A 24,272-nucleotide genomic window follows, 5' to 3' on the forward strand; every position below is an offset into this window, starting at 1 on the left:
TACAATTGACTAGCATGCCCAACTATGAATTTTATCACAAGTAGAGTTGATGGTTTAATTATTCAATTTGTATTGATACCATCTCACAAAGCTCGGATTTTAGCCTAAATCATATCTTTATTTTCTTAACTAATTGATTCATGCAAGGATGAAATTTTAAACCCTTCTCAAACGTTTCTAGGAATATAATTACCTACCTAACAGATTGTTGATTCAAATATTTTGGTTTCCGGTCCAAGTCTGCCTCGTTTCCAATTTGAATCTATGGTCTGCTATATATGCACTTGAGTCCACAACCCATCAATATTGGCTCCGCTATGAATCCAAGAAAATAATATGGTGAAGGATATGGTATGAGGTAAATCTATTCTGATCCGTTTACACTCCAAAGGGTTTACAAAATGAATGTTCTCCTCATTAGTCCATTTGGCCGCGGTCACTAAGGGGCACACCAGACTTATAAGAGTTCCATTTTCATCTTTGGAAAATAATAGTTGTCTGCCACTTTTATGGCGGCCTCTTTCATATCTCTATACTTCGTACATAAAATCATATTAGTTAGGCTCACACATCTTCTTTGTTCACTTGGTGTTACTTCAAAAAATCAGGGAGTGAGTCTCATAATCTAAGAAATTCTTGTTGTTCCGGATATATATGCAATGAGTCACTAAGAACACATCATTTTTGCAACACACACTTTACCAGGCTGGCAAATTAGGGCTCACGGTCACAAGAATGTAATATTTCTAGCATGCGACTTTTTAGAACATTGGCATGAGTTAGATATTCATGTGTGTGTTCTGAGCCAAAACATAAAGACAACTTGGCAGAGTCACAAAATTTACCACTCATCATTATTAGTTCCTCTTGCTAAATAATCTTATTAATTGATACAACACATCCTCCACAGCCTTAACACATTTCTTCTTCAACACTCTTTTTTGCAAAAACAAAGTACCATAAATTTTTTTGTTTTGACAATAACTTGACACCCCCCTTGGGTAAAGCCCTCCTTGCGGCAGGCCACAACACATTCTGCCTGATCACAACGTGAAGCGGTATATGTCCCACTAAGCTCTTTGCACGTCTTGGCCTCTGAACCTACAAAACAATAATCAAAATATCGTGCATGAAAAACCAGATCGTACAATATTCTGAAGGGACAAAAGAAAAGAATGTGAGTAAAGTAGTATAATTTACACATATGGCTAGCAAACGTATAGATCATACATTAAAGAAGTGCATTGTTCTTGCAGGGGATTATTCTTAAAATATTTACCAGGAACTAAATGGAGTGGCATGAGGAGTAGAAAACATAGTAGGATTGTCACATTGAGGGTTCCCATGTCTCAAGTAATATACGGTCAAAAGGCAAGTAAGAGAGAACACAAAAGATGCACATCCAAATGGTCTATGCCATCTCTTATAGCCATGGATGATGATATCTGAAGAAAAATATAAGTCAAAGATATGACGTATCTTGTGTCTTCAATATATGTGTGAAAAATAAAAGTCAAAGATATGACATATCTCGTGTCGTCAATATATCTGTGACGCGATGTTGTTTTCTCTACTCCTAATGGAGAACTTGTTAGCCTGGTACTCCGGTTTTATTTCCTCTCACCACCCCTCCCATTGAATTTTCCCTTGCTCATTAAAAAAAACTCATTAAAGGGAGATCTTGTTTCGTGATTGCTTTAGCACGTGTTGATTCATTCTAATCATGTAAATAATAGGTAATTAAGAATTTAGAAATCCCACCATATATGTGAGATCACCTTCCTAAAATATAAACGTAATATTTTCTTGATAACCTTCCAAAACCAAATGAGATATTTCTCAATAAAAAATCATTAATGTCATGCACCATGTCATTTATTATAATCATTATCATTATCTCTCCTATTAATTGAGAATCACAAGTTTCCTAATATCACAAAAATAATATATCTTTTTCTTATGGTCGTACACATCCGCCCGCCCCTGCGAAGGGACACCGTGCGGGACACCATGGAGCACGCCGTAGCCGGGCCTGATGTTAGGGTGATACTTAAGAATGTCAGGGCGTGCATCACGACGTCGAGGACGGCCGTGGTGGAAGGCGGGTCGTCAGACCGCCACGTACATACGCTCATGGACGCGATCATATTATATTTCTTATCAGTCATACAGAAAGCCAGACAAGCTACATTCTAAAATCAAGTGTGGCCATTCAAATGTTAAGAAATTCATTAAAAAAATATGTGCTACTATACTCGGTAGTCGTCGTCGTTCTCAATAGCCATTCATGCAAAATCTCTACCCAAATGGAGCAGTTGGTAGTCTGGTAACTGGTACAACGATGTAGCGCCCTGTGACCGATGTGCCAGGTGTCTTCCGGTGTTTCGTTGTTGTTGCCTTGTCATTTGCTTGCGTGTCGCATCTTGTCATGTCATCATGTGCATTGCATCATCATGTTTTTGAAACTTGCATCCGTCCCGGCCTCCTCGTTCTCTCCGTTGTCCGTTCTGAGCCCAGACACACTTGCACGCGCCCGCGGCATGTCCGAAATATTATTTTATAAGTGGCTGGAAAATATTCTCGGAATGGGATGAAAGTTGGCGTGCGGTGTTTTTATGTTGTAGGTAGGCCACCTGTCAATTTTCGTCACATTCGGAGTTCGTTTGACGCCCCAACAGATAACTAAAGCGGTAATATAGTCGGTCTAACGTCGGACGTTTTCGGTCTCCAGAAACAGTCGCCGGGCCTCTCCTCTTCTATCTTCTCAGCCCTTTGCCTTCTGTACTACCTCTCACCGCCAGGCCCTACCTAACCTCTCTCGTCAGCCCGCGGACCTCCTCCCGCACGCGTCCGAAATCTGTCCCGGACCCGACCCGGACAGTCGTTACCGCTGTGTCCGGATCAACCCCAAACATCTACAAAACGTCTCCGTTTTGTTAATTGGACTTCCTAACATATTTTTTTCCATCCGTCCGATTACGATCGGAGGGACGAGATAGCCCCTAACCTATCCTACTCGCTATATATATTAGCCTAACCCTAGACCAACTCCCTCTTTTTCCTCACCCGCCGCCACTCTCTCATCGGGATCCTCCTAGATCCCCTTCTCACCCAACCAGCTAGCTCCTTCGAGTATCCCTCGATCCCCTCCAAATCCGCAAACAACCACCTCCTCCTTGTTCGATCCAGAGGAGTGGAGCTCCTCCGCGCCCATAGGCTCTCCCGCTCGAAGGCTCCACGCTGTCTTTGCAAAGCTCCAGGACGACCCCGAGCCCTCTCCCTCGGTCCCTCCTTCTCTTCTTTCTTTCTCCTGCACTCTCAACTCTCTCTCTCTCTATGCCTCGCAGGACGCCATGGCTGCCCCGAAGCTCCAAGACGTTGCTGCCCTGCACCCGGGTCCTGCAACCTCGCCCGCACCTCCTCTACCCCGTGCCTTGGATCCGTCCCTTGTTTCGCCTCCTGCACTGAGCTCCTCAAGTCCCGCGTCCACCGTGGCGATGGAGCACATCGGCGTCGTCCTCGCCTCCCTGCAAGAACTGAACATCACCGCCGCCCATGGAACTCCTCCGCCATGGACAGCGTCTCTCCAGCGCTTGCGTCGCCTACTTCGCTCCAGGACTGACTCCTTCCACCTCGATCTGCTTGCTGCCGTCGCGCCAAGCTCCGCCGTTGCCTGCCCGCGTCCCGGTCGCCCGCCTTCGCTTCCTCTGCAATGAGCAGAGGCACGTTCGTCAGGCGCCCGCCTCCCCTGTTCCTGCTCGCTCACGTGAGATGAGCGCCTCGCCCGACCCGTTGACTGCATCGCTCCCCGTTTCGCTAGCACGGGCCGGCCTCGCTTGCCCAGATCCGCACCCTGGGCCGCTTCTTCCAGCAAGGCCCATGGCCACCTCTTTCCTGCAGCCCACAGAGCAGGCCCAGCTTGCTTCCCCTCCAGATCCGACCTGGGCTTGGCCCAAAGTGAGCAACCCTCACCCAATTCCAGATTTGGCCCGATATGTTATTTTTCCCGTTGCTACGATTTTGTCTATTTTTCCAGAGGAGAGCAGTTTTATAGAAAACCCCCTAAACTTCATGCATATAATAACTTAATAACCGTGCATCGGTTTAAAATGATTTATTTATGAAACTTGCTTAGAATTTTGTCTAGATTCATAATATCCAACTTTCATCTATGTTTAAAAAGTTTAAAATGCTGTTTGTTTAAATTTGCTTAAATAACTTGTTAAAATGCTTTACTTCATAACTAAATAACCGTAACTCGGAATTTAATAAACTTTATATGCAAATGGGGTAGAATTTTGACTAGTTTAACATGGTGTCATCATTTTGCATGTTTAATAACTATAAAATATGGTTTAGGGAAGAACAGTACCAAACCATAAAATATGCACATGAGGTTTTTCCGGAATTGTTGTTTGTTATTTCCGGCCTCATTTAAACTTGCCTAGATAGATAGTTTCTTTATGCTTCATCTCTTGCCATGCTAACAACATTTAATCTTGTTGGGTACATAAACGGGATCGAACTAAATAACTTGTTGTGGTGTTTCGTCAATATGCAACTCGTTGCATATTGATCTCCACTTAATTTGTAGAATTGCTTGTGCACCTTGCCATGCCATGCCTCATTAAACTGGACATGCATCATACTTGATTGTGCATCATGACATGATTATGTGTTGGTTGTTTACCATGATTGTTTGCTTCTTTCCGGTGTTGCTTCTTCGGGTTGGTTCCGTTAATGTCGCGTTTGTGAGGACCCGTTCGACTACGTCCGTTTGTCCTCTTCATGGACTCGTTCTTCTTCCTTGCGGGATTTCAGGCAAGATGACCATACCCTCGAAATCACTTCTATCTTTGCTTGCTAGTTTCTCGCTCTTTTGCTATGCCTATGCTGCGATACCTACCACTTGCTTATCATGCCTCCCATATTGTTGAGCCAAGCCTCTAACCCACCTTGTCCTAGCAAACCGTTGTTTGGCTATGTTACCGCTTTGCTCAGCCCCTCTTATAGCGTTGTTAGTTGCAGGTGAAGACTGGAGTTTGTTCCTTGTTGGAACATGGATATTTTGTTGGGATATCACAATATCTCTTATTTAATTAATGCATCTATATACTTGGTAAAGGATGGAAGGCTCAGCCTTATGACAGGTGTTTTGTTCCACTCTTGCCGCCCTAGTTTCCATCATATCAGTGTTAAGTTCCCGGATTTTGCGTTCCTTATGCGGTTGGGTTATAATGGGAACCCCTTGACAGTTCGCCTTGAATAAAACTCCTCCAGCAAGTCCCAACCTTGGTTTTACCATTCGCCACCTAGCCTCTTTCCCTTGGGAGTCGTGCATCCTGAGGGTCATCTTTATTTTAACCCCCCCTGGGCCAGTGCTTGTGTAAGTGTTGGTCCAAACTAGAGCCCCTTGCAGCGCCACCTCGGGGAAACTCGAGGGCTGGTTTTAGTTGTACGGATTGCTTATCCGGTGTGCGCTGAGAACGAGATATGTGCAGCTCCTATCAGGATGTCGGCGCATCGGGTGGTCTTGCTGGACTTGTTTTACCATTGTCAAGGATGTCTTGTAACCGGGATGCCGAGTCTGATCGGATTGTCTTGGGAGAAGGAATATCCTTCGTTGACCGTGAGAGCTTGTGATGGGCTAAGTTGGGACACCCCTGCAGGGATTTGAACTTTCGAAAGCCGTGCCCACGGTTATGGGAAGATGGGAATTTGTTGATGTCCGGTTGTAGAAAACCTGAAGTTGATCTTAATTAAAATGCATCAACAGCGTGTGTAACCGTGATGGTCTCTTCTCGGCAGAGTCCGGGAAGTGAACACGGTGTTGGAGTTATGCTTGATGTAGGTTGTTCTAGGATCACTTCTTGATCATAGTTGTTCGACCGTGCTTTGCCTTCTCTTCTCGCTCTCTTTTGCGTATGTTAGCCACCAAACATGCTAGTCGCTTGCTGCAGCTCCACCTCATACCTTTTACCCTACCCATAAGCTTAAATAGTCTTGATCGCGAGGGTGTGAGATTGCTGAGTCCCCGTGACTCACAGATTACTTCCAAAACTAGTTTGCAGGTGCCGATGATATCATGCAGGTGACGCAACCGAGCTCAAGGATGAGCTCGATGAAGACCATGTTCGTTATGTTGTTCCGTTTTTCAGTTGATCAGTAGTGGAGCCCAGTTGGGTCGATCGGGGATCTATGTAGCATTTGGGGTAGTCTTCTTTTGCTTTGGTTTCGTAGTCGGACCTTGATTGTATCTAGATGATGTAATGCTTTATTCATGTATTGTGTGAAGTGGCGATTGTAAGCCAACTATGTACCTCTTTCCATATTTATTACATGGGTTGTTGTGAAGATTACCTCACTTGCGACATTGCTTACAATGCGGTTATGCCTCTAAGTCGTGCTTCGACACGTGGGAGATATAGCCGCATCGTGGGCGTTACAAACGAGCTGCTATACAAACCGTTTTTAACCCCTTTCTGCGATGACATTTTAAACCGTTGCCAGGCGAGTGTGGGAGATAGGGGGGTCCTTCCCGCATGACCCAGAAACCATCGGGGATAGGGAGCCATGATGCATACAGTTGTCCCTATAAAACTATTTCTGATATCTGGAATATCCCAAATGCTCTATCCTTGCTACTCGTTTGCGCTGGCATTACCATTGAAGTCGGTATTATGTGGTGCTACGTCTACGATGCACGACACATCACAAACAGTTTACGAGTATAGAACGTGTATTATAAGAAAAAAAATCACACACATTCACTTTGCCCAAACAGTATGCGGCAACTAATTAAGAAAATTAGCTAATCATTGTACAAGTGTCAAATAGGATTATGAAAAATCAGACCATCGTAACAGTGTTGTACATGATACTATTGCACACACTATTCTATGGTGCAATGTTTACGATGCATACCACATGAGAAACAGTTCATGATTGTAAATCGTGTATGATAAGGAAACTATCACAAATATTTAGTTTTCTTGCACCATTTGTGATATTTTCTGACATCACACACGCTTTGGAAACGACAACTATGTGCATGCTCGCACATGGTTCCTCTCTTTGAACCGTGTCAGATTATGGTGTATATCACACAATTTGTGTTTTACCGACCGTGTGCGCCATAACGACCTACAGAGCGTAATTTCACCCTAATTTAATTGCTTCTATTTAAAATTGTACCTAATTTTAATTTGAATTTGAAAGTATGCTATAACTTTATTCATATCCATAAGGTTTAAACAACCAATGCATTATTCAACTCATAGGTACATATGTTCAAGAATTACATAGGCACCAAATAAAGAATAATGAACCACAGTTGTATACTTGTACTATTAAAGACGATAAATAAAAATGCGAAATACATTCTGGTTGTTGAACAGGGTGAAGCAGAATGCCCATATTGTGCCCTCCTCCATGCAGAAGGCACACATGAATCTATTCCAACCCCTTGTGATGGTCGGCCGCCCATCCTTCACTGTCTTCATGAACAGATCTAGATAGTCATCATGTTCTGGTAGAAATACTTTAACCTTTGCGTGCCCACCAATCATGTAGTTTGAGAGGTAATCATGAGTAAACACATTTGGGAAGCACTGTAAAGGAAAAAGATTCAGACATTGTCATCTAACACAACTCATTATGTGCAGTAAAAAGAAGGATGCAGAGTTCTTACTTACCATCCTACAATTCTCTATTGTCTTGGAGAAAGTGTAAACAAATAGTTTAATTCCCATCTTTTAACCCATTTTACTGACAATCTTTATCAGCTTCCTCACCTGAGTCTGGATCAACAATATCTCATTGCCTCACTTGTCACAGATGGGCTCATTCCCGTAGGAAGAGCACGAACCCTGGGTGTGCTTGTCGGTGTCAAAAACGGCGGATCTCGGGTAGGGGGTCCCGAACTGTGTGTCTAGGATCGATGGTAACAGGAGGTTGGGAACAGATGTTTTACCCAGGTTCGGGCCCTCTTGATGGAGGTAAAACCCTACGTCCTGCTTGATTAATATTGATGATATGGGTAGTACAAGAGTAGATCTACCACGAGATCAAGGAGGCCAAACCCTAGAAGCTAGCCTATGGTATGATTGTTTTATATGGAGTTGTATATTCTATCGACTAGCCTGGCCCTGGTTTATATAATGCACCAGAGGCCTAGGTTAACAAGAGTCCTAGCCGAATACGCCGGTGGGGAGAAGTCCTTGTCTTGATCGCCAAGTCTTTGTGGAATCTTCCTTGTATGCGGCAGCTGTCCGAACTGGCCCATGAGTATACGGCCATGGGGGGCCTCGGCCCAATCTAATAGATCGGGAGATGACTTGTGAGTACCCCCTAGTCCAGGACACCGTTAGTAGCCCCCTGAACCAGTCTTCAAGTTAGGGACGCTCCTCGATTCTTCCGAACTGTTCTTCATCTTCGGTCGTCGGTCTTGAAAACTGGTTCAACAAATCTTCTCATCTTCGATCTTGAGGATCGCCGAAATGCATTCGACGAGTTTATACGCCGGGTATCCGAGGAGCCCCTTTAAGTTTGCGGCCTTTATCAATGCCTTATTATTTTTATGCCACACCTCTGGTTTGAAGTTGTTCCTGGGAGGCAGTGTCCTCTTCTGTCCGAGCTCTAACGCCGGACTGTATTCGAGGTATCTTTTGCAGCCGAGCACCAATGCCGGACCGCTTCCCAGCTCTAACGCCGGAATGTATCCGAGCTCCAACGCCGGACTATATATCCGAGCTCCAACGCCGGACTATATCCGAGGTGTCATATCACCTTGGATCAAAAAAGTTGAAGGAGTTTAGCCGAGCTTAATGCCGGAAATGCCCTCTACGGAGCCAGCCACTAGCGCCCGATCTTTATGCCGGACTGCTTCCGAGGTGGTGCACCACCCCGAATGTGGGCCGATTTTTGTGAATATTTTTTGTTGGTGCAATTTATTCTCTGCCGAGATATATAGCCAGTAGCCCTCAAGGTGTGTATCGGTCTAAAACCCGAGATGCACCTGAAGGATGACGTAAGACCACTGATCCTAGTAGCCGCTGAGACTCAGGTTGATTTGCAAAATCGGCCTGAGGATCAAGTCCAAGCTCGGCAGAATACTTCGGGACACTAAAAGCGGCATGCTCAATCCTCGAGACTCAGGTTGGGTGTGGCCGACCAACCTGAGGATCAAAATCTCCTCGGAAACTATATTGCACATAAAATTTTCTGCATTGGACAAGCAATGCAGTAGCCCCCGAGACACTGGTCGGGTGGCAACACCAGATCAGGGGATCGATGTGCCCCTTTAATATTTGTAAATAATAAGCCCGAAGCCCAGTAGCCCCCGAGCCTTAATGCGGGCACGGGTGGCCGAATTAAGGATCAATATCTATAGTAAAATTACAAATTATGTGTAATGACCCTATGTATCCAAGTACTTTACGGCATTAATGCTCGGATCCGCATTGTACAAAACTTTGTTGACCGACCATCGGCTTCCACCTCCTTGGCCAGTAGCTGAGGAGTGTTTGTCCTACTTTATAAAGCCTTTATGAGGGCAAAGATTTACGACAAACAAGGCAATCTGGCCACACAGTTTTATAAACAAAGGTACACAGAGAGATATGTTATATTACTGTTTAACAGAAGAAATGTATTCCAAAGAAAATAGTCCCGCTATCGGTTCCTTTCTTTGGGTTGTCATGCTAAGCATGATCATGAAACCTCAGCTCGAATGTAAGAGCAAAATATCGAGGATTTAGTTTGGGAGGCCAGTTAATAGCCCCCGGTAGTGTTCGGCGACAGTCGAGGTCAAGCCGTAAACACTTCGGCCAATGTTATGAATGGCCTGTCATAGTCATCGGATCGCTGACCAGTTTACGCTTATTGTGACAGTCAGTTTTCGGCTTTCTCCACTAAGGTGCTTAACCATGTGAGCTGGAAGCACAATCGCAGTGGTTCTCCCTTTGCACGCCTAACCGAACAAAATGGAACGTAGGAAGCAAGTGCAGGAGCCGGGCAACCCAACTATTGACCTAAGACACAATTCGAAACCGATGCATATATAGCAATATCTGAGAATGTTTTTGCCGAATCCCTAAAGGTGTCCGGCGTTGCACTGCGAGACTAATGCTGGAAAAGCACAAATAGTTTAAAAGTGCCAAAAAGCTTGGAAAACCAAGAAACGTCAGTAAAAACATGACGTCTGAACAAGATCAAGTGTTCGGTGCCAATCCGAAAATTGGTCTTAGAAAATAGAAGTGCTTCTGTCGTCCTTTAACATGACACATCCTATCTCAAGACTTCGAGCGGGTCAGCCTACGGCTTCAACCTCCTATCCCGAGGGCGGAGTACTTCTCATTAGGCCAGTTTAGCAAACTAAACTCTAGCGGCTTTGAGAGAGAAATTAGACACCCCGGCTAGTGACCGCACACTCGCGTCGAAAAAAGGAGTGATAAATAATAATAATAGAACTTTGCAATGACTGAGAAGAAGAACACTTATTATAAAATGGCTCAAATAAACTTAAGAGCCCCCAAGTGACTTGGGTAGAAGAATGATGCATGTACCGAAGTACTTATATCATATATATGTTCAACCGAACTTTAAACGCGTCTTAACCGACCGTCGGCTTCTCTCTCTTCGGTTAAGGACCGAAAAGTGTTATGTACTCCATCGGTCGAGAATATCGACGGTGTTTCCAATAACCAGGCAATCAGGCCATAAGGCTGTAACAGACAAAGCGCGCTCAGGGAACTTATGCTATATTACTGCAAAGAATAAGAAGCATCTTCGAAGAAAATAGTACCCCCACTGATACCTTTCTTTGGTGCTCATTGTTATTATGAGACTTGTGCAATAGATTTTTTGTACTCATGAGTTCCGTTGTGTGCCGACCATCATTGAATAACTATAAGAGCGCTAGCTTTCGGCTTCACCCAGTCTGAGGTCCGGCTCAGGTGACCCGATCGTGACAATCGCAGAGGTGCTCCCTTTACTCCCTAGCCGAACAATCGGGAATGTAGGGGTAAACACAGGAGTGAGGCAACCCAGCTTGCAAATCGCTTAAGTCAATATGGTGCATATTATGACATAATACACGAACAAGGAACGAAGCCGTACAAGTATAATCATATGCAAGAAGAATAGCTTCATAAATGAAGCCCCCAAGTAAACGGGGTATTTGAATTTATGCATCACAAACAAAGTTTGGACAAGGAAATTTTTTAGAAGCAACTTTTTTCCAAAAAAGTATAATGCTTGGTCAAACCGAACACAAGTTAGAAATTAAAGCTTTGAGCATGAAAGCGACTTAGCTGGTTAATGTGTTCGGTATTGATGACGCGGTTCGAGCTTGATGCGGGGCAAGGTTCCATCCCTCAAGCCGGTCCCGAGGTGGCGGAGCGGAGAGCTTGACACGCCGAAGTGGTGACATAGCACGATCAATGCAGACCGGCAGAGTGATGCCGAAGTCCCCGGATCATTTTCCTGTGCACAAAAAATAGTGCAAACCGGAGATAATAGTAATAATGATAATTAAAAAAATCGTTGCATAATAAATAATTTATGCAAAGTGAGTAATAAAAGAAATATGGCCTGGCGCCGAAGTCAATGTCGATGCAGGGCATCGGCGTGATGCGGTAAAGGCGTGGCAAAGCTTGAATTCGCAGGTCGGTCCGAGCTCCGAGTCCAACGAACGTCGTTAATGCGGTCACCATTCGATAGACCTGTGTACATATCATGGACAAACCAGAGTAATAATTCCTTGGGAAAAATGAACCCAAACAAGCAAAAAATATTGGGATTAATAGCACCTGGTTTATTTGTTGTAACAATCCGAAGGAAGATGATTCCTAAAATTGGGACCCGCTCCGCACACCCATTGCCTGATGGGCGATAAAACGATGGCATGGCAATGCTGGTAAAGGTTGACTCGCCCAGGCAAAGCCCTCGGCCCAGCTAACGTGACGGAGCTGGTCGGCTAGTGACGCCGAAGCGTCCGGAGTAGGTTGATGAAGAGATGGCGAAGCCCCTGGTCCAGCTGAGATGTCGAAGCCTCGACGTCAGCCGATGAGTCGAAGTAGGTCGGCGTGATAGACACCAGCTTGAAGAAGCAATAGTGCGGCCCTGTCGATGCAGGTCGTGACGTGGTCGATGCCGGCTTGATTAAGCAACCGTGCGGTGATGTCGGTATGCCCGCTCCGTGTAATCCGTGGGGCGGCGATGTTGATGATGATTTATCCTTTGCGACGCCGGACTCTTGTTCGGCTTGCCGAGATGATGATCCGAGGAAGTTGAGCTCGGCTAAAGTGACGACGTGTCTAGCGCAGGTCGGCAGCCATGGAGTAATATTGCCGGACTGGTTTGACACCAGCATGATGTTGAAGATCATGTTCAAAAGATCTTAAAGTTAGTGGGATGTGTTCGGGAACAAAACACAATACCCCATACAAAACTTCCTTCAAAAGGGATGTCCGAAATCCCGTTCGTAAAAAAGATGAACTTAGGTCGGATTCGTTTTCGCGCAGAAAACAGATCCGAAAAGTGATGCACTAATCGGAAGGTTCCCGGAGTTTGGACGGTCGGATCGAGCTGAAATTTTGAGAGGTGGTAGATATAGGAATTCCGCAGCCGATCAACGGTTGGATCTTCCAAAGGAAGTCCGAGGTAGAAGCTGGACACCACGCCCTAAACTCATCCAAATTCCCATCCAGATTTGACAGGGCTCCGGTATATCGTGGATTGCCAGAGATTCCTCCATCGGAAGTCGACGAAATTTTCCAGGGTTGTTGTAGACTCAATTCTGCACAATTCCACCAAAGCGATCGTCAAAGCGATACTCGAGGAGGTGGTGGTGGCAGATACGAGTTCGCTGTCCAGAAAAACAGCACGGTCGCTTGAGGGCAATGTTGACGTTGAGCCCCCGAGCTCCATAGATGATTCCTCCGTGATCTTGATAGAGATCGGAGTTGATGTTTGATGAAGGCCCTCGTCCGGACATGGTTATCCGAACACGGGGCACAATTCTTGATCGAACCAAGGTGACCAGTCGAGCTGGTGACGAAGATGCCGAAGTCGCAGTTGATCTGCAGGCGAGCCATCGATCCTTTTGTCGATCACACAGCGGAACTCTCAATGAAAGCACCAATGTCGGTGTCAAAACCGGTGGATCTCGGGTAGGGGGTCCCGAACTGTGCGTCTAGGATCGACGGTAATAGTAGGCAGGGAACACGATGTTTTACCCAGGTTCGGGCCCTCTTGATGGAGGTAAAACCCTACGTCCTGCTTGATTAATATTGATGATATGGGTAGTACAAGAGTAGATCTACCACGAGATCAAGGAGGCTAAACCCTAGAAGCTAGCCTATGGTATGATTGTTGTATATGGAGTTGTATATTCTATCGACTAGCCTGGCCCTGGTTTATATAATGCACCAGAGGCCTAGGTTAACAAGAGTCCTAGCCGAATATGCCGGTGGGGAGAAGTCCTTGTCTTGATCTCCAAGTCTTTGTGGAATCTTCCTTGTATGCGGCAGCTGTCCGAACTGGCCCATGAGTATACGGCCATGGGGGGCCTCGGCCCAATCTAATAGATCGGGAGACGACTTGGTGAGTACCCCCTAGTCCAGGACACCGTCAGTGCTCCATACAGATTATTCTGTTTTTGACATTCTGTTTTTCGTGTGTTGTTTGCACATTTTGATGAATCTATGGCTAGTAATAGAGTTTATGAAACATAGAAAAGTTGGAAATACAGTAGTTTTAACAACAATATAAATAAAGAATGAGTTCATTACAGTACCTTGAAGTGGTGGTTTGTTTTCTTTTACTAACGGAGCTCACGGAGATTTTCTTTTAAGTTTTGTGTTGTGAAGTTTTCAAGTTTTGGGTAAAGATTTGATGGATTATGGAATAAGGAGTGGCAAGAGCCTAAGCTTGGTGATGCCCAAGGCACCCCAAGGTAAAATCCAAGGACAACCAAAAGCCTAAGCTTGGGGATGCCCCGGAAGGCATCCCCTCTTTCGTCTTCGTCCATCGGTAACATTACTTGGAGATATATTTTTATTCGCCACATGATATGTGTTTTTCTTAGAGCGTCTTGTATGATTTGAGTCCTTGCTTTTTAATTTACCACAATCATCCTTGCTGTACACTGATACGTCTCCGTCGTATCTATAATTTTTGATTGTTCCATGCCAATATTATTCAACTTCCATATACTTTTGGCAACTTTTTATACTATTTTTGGGACTAACATATTGATCCAGTGCCCAGTGCCAGTTCCTGTTTGTTGCATGTTTTTTGTTTCGCAGAATATCCATATCAAACGGAGTCCAAACGGGATAAAAACTGACGGAGATTTTTTTGGAATATATATGATTTTGGGGAAGAAAAATCCACGCGAGACGGTGCCCGAGGTGGCCACGAGGTAGGGGGCGCGCCTGCCCCCCTGGGCGTGCCCCAAATCCTCGTGGGCCACCCATAAGGCGGTTGATGCCCTTCTTTCGCCTCAAGAAAGCTAATATCCGGATAGAGATCGTGTTAAAATTTCAGCCCAATCGGAGTTACGGATCTCCGGGAATATAAAAAACGGTGAAAGGGAAGAATCTGAGAACGCAGAAACAGAGAGAGACAGAGAGACAAATCCAATCTCGGAGGGGCTCTCGCCCCTCCCTTACCATGGAGGCCATGGACCAGAGGGGAAACCCTTCTCCCATCTAGGGAGAAGGTCAAGGAAGAAGAAGAAGGAGGGGGGCTCTCTCCCCCTCGCTTCCGGTGGCACCGGAGTGCCACGGGGGGCCATTATCATCACCGCGATCTACACCAGCACCTCCGCCATCTTCACCAACATCTCCATCACCTTCCCCCCTCTAACTACTGCGGTCCACTCTCCCGCAACCCACTGTACCCTCTACTTGAACATGGTGCTTTATGCTTCATATTATTATCCAATGATGTGTTGACATCCTATGATGTCCGAGTAGATTTTCATTGTCCTATCGGTGGTTGATGAATTGCTATGATTGATTTAATTTTCTTGTGGTTATGTTGCTCTCCTTTGGTGCCCATCATATGATTGCGCGCGTGGATCACACCCTAGGGTTAGTTGTATGTTGATAGGACTATGTATTGGAGGGCAAGAGTGACAGAAGCTTCAACCTAGCATAGAAATTGATGCATACAGGATTGAAGGGGGACCAATATATATTAATGCTATGGTTGGGTTTTACCTTAATGAACATTAGTAGTTTCGGATGCTTGCTAATAGTTCCAATCATAAGTGCATAGAATTCCAAGTAAGGGATGACATGCTAGCAGTGGCCTCTCCCACATAATACTTGCTATCGGTCTAGTAAAGTAGTCAATTTCTTAAGGGGCAATTTCGCAACTCCTACCACCACTTTTCCACACTCGCTATATTTACTTTATTGCTTCTTTACCTAAACAGCCCCTACTTTTTATTTACTTGCTCTTTATTATCTTGCAAACCTATCCAACAACACCTACAAAGTACTTCTAGTTTCATACTTGTTCTAGGTAAAGCGAACGTCAAGCGTGCGTAGAGTTGTATCGGTTGTCGACAGAACTTGAGGGAATATTTGTTCTACCTTTAGCTCCTCGTTGGGTTCGACACTCTTACTTATCAAAAATTGTTGCGATCCGCTATACTTGTGGGTTATCAAGATACACACCTTTTGGGATAGACACACGTGAATTGGAATTTATTACAATACTCTATGTGCTTCACTTATATCTTTTGAGTTGGATAATTTTTGCTCTAGTGCTTCGCTTATATCTTTTAGAGCACAGCGGTGGTTCTATTTTATAGAAATAATTGATCTTTCATGCTTCACTTATATCATTTGGAGAGTCCTTTAGAACAGCATGGTAATTCACCTTGCTTATAAATTTTAACTGCTAAGAGAAGTTGGGTGCTTGCTAGATTGTTTTGAGATATAAAGGTGGTAATATTAGAGGTGTGCTAGTTGAGTAATTGTGAAATTGATGAATACTTGTGTTGAAGTTGGCAAGTCCCGTAGCATGCACGTATGGTAAACGTTATGTGACAAATTTGAAGCATGGGGTGTTCTGTGATTGCTTTCCTTATGAGTGGCGGTCGGGGACGAGCGATGGTCTTTTCCTACCAATGTATCCCCCTAGGAGCATGTGCGTAGTGCTTGGTTCTGATGACTTGTAGATTTTTGCAATAGGTATGTGAGTTCTTTATGACTAATGTTGAGTCCATGGATTATACACACTCTCACCCTTCCATCATTGCTAGCCTCTTCGGTACCGTGCATTGCCCTTTCTCACCTTGAGAGTTTGTGCAAACTTCGCCGGTGCATCCAAACCCCGTGATATGATACGCTCTATCACACATAAGCCTCCTTATATCTTCCTCAAAACAGCCACCATACCTACCTATTATGGCATTTCCATAGCCATTCCGAGATATATTGCCATGCAACTTTCCACTGTTCCATTTATTATGGCACGCATCATCATTGTCATATTGCTTTGCATGATCATGTAGTTGACATCGTATTTGTGGCAAAGCCACCGTTCATAATTTCTTCATACATGTCACTCTTGATTCATTGCATATCCCGGTACACCGCCGGAGGCATTCACATAGAGTCATATTTTGTTCTAAGTATCGAGTTGTAATTCTTGAGTTGTAAGAAAATAAAAGTGTCATGATCATCATTAGAGCATTGTCCCATGTGAGGAAAGGATGATGGAGACTATGATTCCCCCACAAGTCGGGATGATACTCCGGACGAAAAAATAAAATAAAATAAAAAAGAGAAAATAGGCCAAAGAAAAGGCCCAAATAAAAAAGAGAAAAGAGGCCACAAGAAAAAAAGGAAAGAAGGCCCAAATAAAAAAAGGAGAAAAAAATAAATGAGAGAAAAAGAGAGAAGGGACAATGTTACTATCCTTTTTTCCACACTAGTGGTTCAAAGTAGCACCATGATCTTCATGATAGAGAGTCTCTTATTTTGTCACTTTCATATACTAGTGGGAATTTTTCATTATAGAACTTGGCTTGTATGTTCCAATGATGGTCTTCCTCAAAGCCCTAGGTCTTCGTGAGCAAGCGAGTTGGATGCACACCCACTTAGTTTCTTTGATGAGCTTTCATATATTTATAGCTCTAGTGCATATGTTGCATGACAATCCCTACTCCGTGCATTGACATCAATCGGTGGGCATCTCCATAGCCCATTGGTTAGCCGCATCAATGTGAGACTTTCTCCCTTTTTTTCTTATCACACAACCTCAATCATCATATTCTATTCCACCCATAGTGCTATGTCCATGGCTCGCGCTCATATATTGCGTAAAAGTTGAAAGAGTTTGAAAAGGCTAAGTATGAAACAATTGATTGGCTTGTCATCGGGGTTGTGCATGATGAGAGCATTTTGTGTGATGAAAATGAAGCATGGCCAAACTATACGACTTTGTAGGGATAAGTTTTCTTTGGCTATGGTATTTTGATAAGACATAATTGCTTGATTAGCATACTTGGAGTATTACTATTTTTATGTCAACAATAAAATTTTATCTTGAATCTTTCGGATCTGAACATTGATGCAACAATAGAGAAAATACATTGAAGAATATTCTAGAAAGCATTCCACATCAAAAATTCTGTTTTGATCATTTACCTACTCGAGGATGAGCAGGAATTAAGATTGGGGATGCTTGATACGTCTCCAACATATCTATAATTTTTGATTGGTCTATGCTATTATATTATCTGTTTTGGATGTTAATGGACTTTATTTTACACTTTTATATTATTTTTGGGACTAACCTATTAACCGGAGGCTCAACCCAAATTGTTGTTTTTTTGCCTATTTTAGTGTTTCGCAGAAAAAGAATATCAAATGAAGTCCAAACGGAATGCAACCTTTGGGAGCATGATTTTTGGAACAAACGTGATCTAGAGGACTTGGAGTGGACGTCAAGCAATCAAGAGGCGGCCACAAGGCAGGGGGCGCGCCTACCCCCTAGGGACGCCCTCCCCCCTCGTGGCTCAACCGGCCTACTTCTTTCTCCTATATATGTTCACATACCCCGAAAACATCCAGGAGCACCACGAAACCCTATTTCTACCGCCGCAACCTTCTGTACCCAAGAGATCCCATCTTGGGGCCTTTTCCGGAGCTCCACCCACTAGTAGAAAACGGAGCTTTAAAACCGGTTCGTAAGGGCCTTTAGTGCCGGTTCCATAACCGACACTAATTGGTGGGCACTAAAGGCCCCCCTTTAGTACCGGTTCGGCACGAACCGGCGCTAAAGTGCCACCATGTGGCGTGAGCTCGCGCCCTGGTATGGGGGACCTTTAGTACCGGTTGGTGTTACCAACCGGTACTAAAGGTTTTTTTTGATTTTTTTTGAAAATTTTGGAATTTTTTTGATTTTTAATTTTTATGAATTATTTGGTGATTTAGTCTCTAATCACCTCTCTTAACTGCTCAAGTGTGGATCACTCATTCCAAATCATCTAACTTCCCGACCGGTCACCCATCCCTCTCACTACTCCAGCCCGAGCACACTTAACTTTCGGGTTCTATTCTCCTTCGTTTCCAAGTCTGCACTTGTTGTTTTCCTGACAATAGTAAGATGCCAATCCTATTAACCCTTAGGAGTTTAGCTTGAGCATGAAGTCACACATTTCACTGTTTGAGTTTGAAACTATTATTCTAAAAAACAGTAATTATTTAGTAACACTAATATTTCTTGAATAAGTTTGACCATAGTTTGACCACAGTTTGACCACAGTTTGACCAGATTTGACCAAAATTCAAAAAATTGAAATAATTATTTAGTAACACTAATATTCTTGAATAATTATGTAGTAACATTAATACTTCTTGAATAAGTAGTTTGACCAGATTTAACAAAAAAATTTAAAAAAACTTAAATTTGACCATATCTTTTTTTCCTTTTGGAATTTGAGGATTCTAAAAAATTGCAAATAGGCCGTAGGCGGTCTCCATCGGATGCGGATTTTCGTGCTGAATTTTTTGATATATTATACGTTTTTTTCCGACATCGTATGCAAAACTTATAGCCGTTTGACATTTTCCCTACACTTTTTGCAAAACATGTCCAAATTTAAGTTTTCAAATTTTCCTAACTAGTAGATGTAGTAATATAACTACCTCTCGAAGGATTTTATTTTTTGAAGTTTTTATCATTTTCTTTTGATTTTTTCAGAACTGAAATGGCGACACACGGGGGGGGGGGGGGGGGTAGGTTTGAAAATTGCCCTATAGTGCCGGTTTGTGTCACAAATTGGTACTATAGGTCAGACCCCTTTAGTACCGGTTCGTGGCACGAACTGGTACTAAAGGTTCAACACGAACCGGCATTAATGCATAGTCATTCGAACCGGCACTAATGGTACCATTAGTGCCGGCTCAAATTCAAACCGGCACTAATGGTACCATTAGTGCCGGCTCAAATTCAAACCGGCACTAATGTGCTTCACGTTTGACCCTTTTTCTACTAGTGGCCGGAGGGGGCATTGAGCACGAAGGGCCTCTACATCAACTCCATGGCCCCTCCGACGATGTGTGAGTAGTTTACCTCAGACCTTCGGGTCCATAGTTATTAGCTAGATGACTTCTTCTCTCTCTCTTTGGATCTCAATACAAAGTTCTCCTCGATTCTCTTGGAGATCGATTCGATGTAATCTTCTTTTGCGGTGTGTTTGTCGAGATCCATTGATTTATGGGTTTATAATCAAGTGTATCTAGGAATAATATTTGAATCTTCTCTGAATTCTTTTATGTATGATTGATTATAGCTAACTCTTGAGCACTGCGTTGGTTTTCCCCGAAGAGGAAGGGATGATGCAACAAAGTAGTGTAAGTATTTCCCTCAGTTTCTGAGAGCTAAGGTATCAATCCAGTAGGAGGCTACGCGCGAGTCCCTCATACCTGCACAATCCAGTAGGATGCCTATATACATGATCATACCTAGATATTCTCATAATTATTCACTTTTCTATCAATTTCTCGACAGTAATTTGTTCACCGACCGTAATACTTATGCTATCTTGAGAGAAGCCACTAGTGAAACCTATGATCCCCGGGTCTATTTTCCATCATACAAGTTTTCCATCTATTTTATTTTGCAATCTTTACTTTCAATCTATATCATAAAAATACCAAAAATATTTATCCCATTATTATTATCTCTATCAGATCTCACTCTTGCAAGTGGCCGTGAAGGGATTGACAACCCGTTTATCGCGTTGCTTGCAAGGTTCTTATTTGTTTGTGTTGGTACGAGGTGACTCGCGCGTGGTCTCCTACTAGATTGATACCTTGGTTCTCAAAAACTGAGGGAAATACTTATGCTGCTTTGCTGCATAACCCTTTCCTCTTCGAGGGAAAACAAACGCATGCTCAAGAGGTAGCAAGCTCGTGTGCAATCTGGCGAGGCATCGAAACCCAATCGTTTCCATTCGTATGTACATCCCACACGGTGAATCCAAAAAAACATTTCCGTGCAAGGTGGCCTAATGCAAATTCTCTGCCAGAAGCCGTGTGTGATTGTTAGTTGATCAAACACACCTACTTTCTCGAAACAATGTGGGTTGTTTGAGTTCATCGCCCACTGTGCTATCTGACTAACCATCTGCAATAAAAACTCAAATAAGCAAGGTAATTAGCCTATTATTCATAATCCATGTAGTAATAAAATTGATATTTCTTATAAAACACACCAAATATTTCATATCCGTATAACAACAACCAGGATTTCATAATCGAATTACATCAGATAGCTTCAACACTCAGTTACGCCATTACACAACAACACCAAACTTCACATGCAACATCCAAACCTTCGGAAAGTAGCATCATACAAGGTAAATAGACAGATGAATCTCGTCTGGGAAATTATAGAAGCGGAAGGCAAATATTGAGCCTTTAGTGATGTTGAATGTCCTTGCAACTTTAGGCCAGTGGCTAAGGATAATTGCCCGCCCAACCTTCGTCCTCTTTAGGAAGACTTCAATATTTTACCGTGGGTGTTGAATGAATAACTTCCTCACCTCTTGACCATGCAGGTGGTTTGAGAGGTAATCATCGGTGAACTGCTTTGAAAAGTATTGAAAACAAAGATATGCATAAATCACTGTTATAAATTTTGATATGGCGCAAGGGGTAAAAACAAGGTAAAAGAGTTAGTACCATCCTATAGTTGACTGATGTCTTCTTCATCATGCAAACAAAGATCTTGCTGTTACTCGTCGTAAGTTTCTTCATCCTAACCATCTTTATGAGTTACTTGACTTGACTGATATTAATGGATATCTCATTTCCCCATATGCAAAATGGGTCGAACAGTGGGTCTAAGCCTCTGACAGTAGGACCTACATGTGCAAGAACAAATTGTAAGAAACCTAAATATTAGAATGATTCCTACAATTGCACAATAATGTGCTATTAGTGAAAGGACCATGCATGAGCAAACCTCGATGGTAAACCGCAGTGTCTCCCATTGTTTCCCTGCAACACACATAAGGAAGATCTTGATCAGGTTAACTAAGAGTTGCCATAATATTAGTAGAATATCTATTGAGTACAACCAAATTCGATTTATTTCTCACATGCATAACAATACAAAGTTGTACCCACAGCAAATGAAAATTAAATTGCAGAATTGAACCAAACAGTTAAATGGACAGTACACCAAATGAACCAAAACAGTTAACTGAGCACGACACTGCAGAATAGAAATATGTACTAGAAGATAAGACAGTTAACAAAACAAAGAATGCTTGAGAACAATACTACAAAATGTAGCAATTGTTGGACCAAACTGTTAACTGAACATTACATTTCAGAGGACCAAACTGTTAACTGAACATTACATTTCAGAGGACCAAACTGTTAACTAAACATCAGATTGCATATTAACATTATAGAGGACAAATCAGTAGAAGGCACTAGCGGTCGCCTCAAGAAAAGAACACGAACTGTATTTTAAAGTAGACAACCGCATGGCGGTGTCGATGGTGGCCTCGAAAACGAGGTTCTCCTCCAAGATCTGGTGGTCGGCACGCATGGCAGCCATACCGACCTCATGCGCGTGTGCGGCCGCGATTTGCTTCTCCGCTGCCAGATGCTACTGAGCTCCACATTATACTGCATGCAGAATGGTCGTGGGCGACGCTTAATTGGAGGACGGGGACAGTGATTTCTGCAGAAGGTGTCGCGTCATCGGTCAGGGCATGTGGGACAGAGAAGGAGGATGGTGTGGGTGGGGTGTGGATTACCTGACCATATCGACGAGGCTGCGCAACAAGAAGAAGGGTCGGCGGCGAGGAGGCCGCGCAGCAAGAAGAAGAGTCGCTGGCGAGGAGGCGGCGCTGCAAGAAGAAGGGTAGCCGATGAGGAGGCGGTGGTGCAAGAAGAAGGGTCCGCGGCGAGGAGGCTGAGCTGACAGTAAGCAGCAGTGAAGGTTTGAACTTGGAAAGCAAGGAGGAATAGTGGAAATGTGTCTTTTAGTGGGAGGCAGGGGGCGGGGAGATACATATTTCTGCAGTGGCACAAAAAATTAGCTCGGTGCCGCGACAAACTGGCGCGTAAGTGTGGTTCAAGCACGTACGGTGGACTGTAGACGACGAAGCTTCATGTGTAAGCTAGACAAGACGGTGCACCAATATATTTTATATTCGCATCCCACATGATTCTTTCTAGTAAACTGTTTGTGGTATACCTGATTTTTTAATTATGTTTTGAAAGACAAAATGGTGTTACGGTGGGAAAGGATGGTGAATTGCTAGAACATTTATGTACAGTGAACATGCAACTACATGAGTGTCGTATTTAAAATTGGAATTTTTCTGGGTTTGTTTGGCATTTTTATGCATTAATTGTGTTCCTAGGCATTTAATGTGCATAAGTAAAATTTGAACTACAAGCACATGCTCCAGTGCACCAAAGTTTGTTGAAAAATCACATGCGTGTCTTTGGGTGAATTTATAGGTCCCATGCAAGAAATGAGAATGAAATTCAAACATCTGGGCGTTGTCGCTCGGACGGGAACATTGAGAAACTTGGTTTTTAAATTTGTCGGAGTAATGGGCCGCGGGTAGGCTAACCCGAGGCCCATAACCTTTCAAGACATCGGGGCTGACTGCGCCCCTCAAGACAACATACGGGGAGCCGACTTCAGGAGGGCGGCTAGAGGAACAGCCGACAACCCATATGCGTCTGAGTTCTAGAGAAGAGATCAAGACTGGCCGACCCCGACTCACGGCTTCTAGAGAAGCCGGCCACGGGGAGTCGGTCCACGACACCAGCAAAGCCCATGCCCTCATCAGGGGGGATGGGACAAGGGGTGGCGATAGTAAAGCCCACTCCCTCCCCTTTTCCGGGGGATGGCCAGGGCACAGTGCATTGTACCAGCGGAGATCTCCGTCTGGCACAGCACTGTTGCCATGCCATCCCTGACGTCAGCAACAGTGGGCGGAGTCCTGTACCCACGACGGCCTGACGGTACGATCCACGGAAGACGGGCCCTACCAGTCAGAGAGAGTCCGGAAGACGGCAAGGGCGCCACCAGTCGGACCCATAGGGAGCCAGCCCGCGGAAGTCGGCCTACCCCTACCATGGGTCCCACGCGCTATCAACCAGACGAGACGAGGAGTGGCTACAGTAATCGCCTGCCAGGCGGCAGGACTGTAGCCACGACCCCATGACCAAGCCTGCGTCATTAGAAGCACGGCTACAGTAATCAGCAGCCAGCAGGACCCTCCAGCGGCGGGTGCGGCCTTTCGGCTCCGTACCAGACCAGTCGGCTGGGCCCACCAATCGGTGGGCCCCAGCAGTCGGCAGGAGGGCCCGTAGGCGAAGAGACTGATAGTTGGGCCCTGCGTCCATACAGTTTACCGTTGTACCCCTGGGGGGTAGGCTTATATAAACCCCCCAAGACACGCATGCAAAGGGTTTTGATTCATTAGAACTAGACCAGACCTTAGAGAAAGGAGGGAGCTAGCCCTGCCTTCTCCTATCCACAGATACAGCTCGAGGAGCGCCTTTGTACTCACTTTGCCTTAGTGATCATGCAGAGACCCCGCATAGCAGGACTAGGGGTGTTATCTCCTAGGAGAGCCCCGAACCTGGGTAAAGTATGCCAACGTTCGTGTCTACGCCTCATCCCGTTTCCAGGCACCGGCGACGTTCTACTCGCCCCCACCATGATAAGCCATCCATTGGCATATGTCGCACCCAACCCCCGACATT

At 44.3% G+C, this 24,272-nt stretch overlaps 1 long non-coding RNA gene across 1 annotated transcript; it reads right to left on the minus strand.

The window, feature by feature from the left end:
• Positions 1-840: 840 nt before the first annotated feature.
• LOC147984233 (uncharacterized) lies at positions 841-1,410 on the minus strand. Its single transcript, XR_015615039.1, has 2 exons — positions 1,280-1,410; positions 841-1,101 (listed from the first exon to the last, which is right to left on the minus strand). It is a non-coding gene; the product is annotated as an uncharacterized LOC147984233 (long non-coding RNA).
• Between the last annotated feature and the right edge of the window lie 22,862 nt (positions 1,411-24,272).

This window comes from Triticum urartu, chromosome 2A (genome assembly GCF_056163025.1).
Source record: "Triticum urartu cultivar PI428250 chromosome 2A, HENAU_Tu73, whole genome shotgun sequence".
Taxonomy (NCBI): Eukaryota; Viridiplantae; Streptophyta; class Magnoliopsida; order Poales; family Poaceae; genus Triticum; species Triticum urartu.